This window comes from Gossypium hirsutum, chromosome D12, assembly GCF_007990345.1.
Source record: "Gossypium hirsutum isolate 1008001.06 chromosome D12, Gossypium_hirsutum_v2.1, whole genome shotgun sequence".
In the NCBI taxonomy this organism is placed as follows: Eukaryota; Viridiplantae; Streptophyta; class Magnoliopsida; order Malvales; family Malvaceae; genus Gossypium; species Gossypium hirsutum.
Genome location: NC_053448.1, coordinates 27,024,520 through 27,027,246, shown reverse-complemented (window position 1 = coordinate 27,027,246; position 2,727 = coordinate 27,024,520). Strand labels below are relative to the sequence as shown.

Here is a 2,727-nt window from a genome sequence, read left to right as displayed (position 1 = left end):
CGACCTCCACCCTCTCCCTCCCAACATCAACAGAAGCTGTCAGAGAACCAAACCTCCACCCGCTCCCGTTTAACTTTCATATTGGCATCTTTCGCCGACTCCACCGTCTCAGATCTCCGGCCCAATTGAAGCGGCAATTGAAGCTACAATTTCTTGTAGCTTCTATTTTCTCCTGTAAGGGAAGTGTGGTTGTAGTGGCTTCCCAAATATATAGGCCTGTGAGTAATCTCTATTTCTTTCCTCTCTGCATGCATTTTTAATGGGTGTTATTGCAATTTTTTTTATAAATACGATTAGTTTTTGGTGCGATTGTTTCAGTTCATTAGTTTCTTGGTAAATCGGCATTTCATTTCTTGCTGGTTATGATTTTTTTTCATTACCAAAGCTAGGATAGAGAAAATTTTGGGCTAGAAATGTATTTACTATTTTTTATGCTTTATTTTGTTCGTATTTGTGCTTTTTGGGAGAAACGGGGGCTTTCTTGTATAAATACTTTGTCCAGGCAAATAAGGTGCTTTTTTTAAACCCTCGTTTTGTGGTGTCAAGTTTTGTGTTAACTAAATACTTTATACTGCTGCTCTTGAGGAACAGAAAGTGCAGCACTCTCCTAGACCATATTTGGACCATTATCAGGTTATTTGTTTGCATTTTATGATACTGTATTACTTATCAAAGTGTTTTGAATCATGTTTGTAAACTTATGTCTCTGCATTATCATTCTATCTTGTATCTGTTATTGTATTTCTCCTCGTTGTTTGCTTCCTGCAATATTACCTTTTTTATTCTTTTCTGGTGTTATTCTTTGTTCATGATTCACATATTACTAGCTAGTGTTTTCTTTTTAATGGAGAAGCAATTGTTTTTCACTAAGGATTAAATACTTTCTGAACTTCATTAATCTGATATTTGAACATTCTATCATTTTTTTAAAACCCCCTGGATCTTAATTTAAATGTGACCGATATCATGTCATTCAATCCTTATTTGGTCCTTTTTAAAGAATAATATGTTAACTGAAATACAGAGAGGTGCACTTTACAGACAACAGCTGGACATGATTTTGCTTATTGGTTCAGTTGCTGTTTTGTGGACTTCTGGTTATAAAAGAAAAACTTTGATTTAGGATTAATGATGATCTTAAACATAATTTTCTTTGTGCATCCGATATTATTTAGGTTGATGCAAGTAGTGGAGTGGGTAATGGTATCGTGCAGGTTGGAAAATGTTCCACATAGGAATGTTTAGGAGCTAAACATTTCCAAAAGAAAGTGCTTTTGATGTATGGGTTTAGATAATATCTTGATGACTAAGTGGAGTATTAATTTTGATTTACTTGTGTGCAGATTGAAAAAGTCTCAGGGCCATTAATTATTGATTGGGTGATTGGTCAGCATACTCACATACTAGAATGGAAAAGAAGAGCATTGGAACTTGAGGTTAGTTCCATAGTAGGATTATGTTAATTTATTCTTTTTCTGTATAGTAGGATGGTATCAATTCATACTGAGACAGTATAGATTTGTACCTGGACATGGTTATGAATTTTTTGAGACAAAAGTGAGAAAATGAAACATTTGATGACTCATATTGACAACTGAAGTTATTGACTTATTTTTTTCTTGGTCTGTAGCTCTTATTTGTTGTGTCTTTGATGTTGTTTAATTTTCCTCTTTTTTTGTGTTCATTGCACAGACTCACACATATTTTCTTTCTCTTGCCTCTGTTCTTTGCTTTCTCCCTCTAAAAGTATTGGTCACAAATCCCTTTGGTTCTATTTTCTTGAGCTACTTTTGTCAATGAGTGACAGAAGATGATGATTTTGACCTACCTTTCAAGCCAAGGTAGGTTGTTTTTATCCTTAATTAGATTTGATGCTGATATATGATAACATGTTTGAATATATGAAATATAAGTATCCTGTGTTTGTCTTACTAACAGACAGTTATCATAAGTTGTTTCAAATTAAAATTGCTGAAACTCTGGAATAATGGTTAAACCACATCTGACTTTTTGTAATGTGCAGGATTGGGAGCCGTTGTCATTTCATCAAAGGCAGGCAGCATCAATAGTTGAAGTTTTTAGGATATTGGAGGAGGTAAGCCATCTCTGGATTTAGGGCCTGTAATTCTCTTATGTGTTTTTTATATGTGGGAATTTCCATATCCATAGATTGCTCTTTGATGCAATAGATATCCTTGCCTTAGGAATCTCACCCTTACTAAGTTTCATGAGTGCTAAATAAAAGCTGTAAATGCACCTTCAACCAGGAAAGATAGTAATAACTTTTTTCATGTATTTGAATTCTATTATTTTATATTTAAATTGTAATAATTGAATCTTATTTGCTTAGTTGTATTTGCGGTTTATGGTTAATTGTAACGACAGGTACTATTAAATCCATAGTTATCTGTTAAATCGATTCCTTCTGTTCTTTATGTGTCTTGTTGGTGTTTTGTCTATATTTAGGTCCTAGATCTTGACTTGCTGACAATACCTTTTTAATGTTGTTTATAGTGATTGATTTTGCTTTTACATCTACTCCTGTTTGTGCAAAGTACTGTGTGAAGTGTATATGTTGGTTCTTTTAATCAAATAAGTTGGTTCTTTCACATGCCATATTCAATATCTTGAATGAGAGTCTTCAAATGGTATGGGAGATTGCTTTGGGGAAATATATGAAGATTTAAGACAAAAATTCAATTGTGTTGTCGTAGTTAATGCATGGCT

The 2,727-nt window shown here is 33.6% G+C and overlaps 1 long non-coding RNA gene across 1 annotated transcript; it reads left to right on the top strand.

Moving 5' to 3' along the window:
• Window positions 1–564: 564 nt before the first annotated feature.
• Window positions 565–2,262, top strand: LOC121224502 (uncharacterized). Its single transcript, XR_005922135.1, has 3 exons — window positions 565–633; window positions 1,344–1,436; window positions 2,024–2,262. It is a non-coding gene; the product is annotated as an uncharacterized lncRNA (long non-coding RNA).
• Window positions 2,263–2,727: the final 465 nt, after the last annotated feature.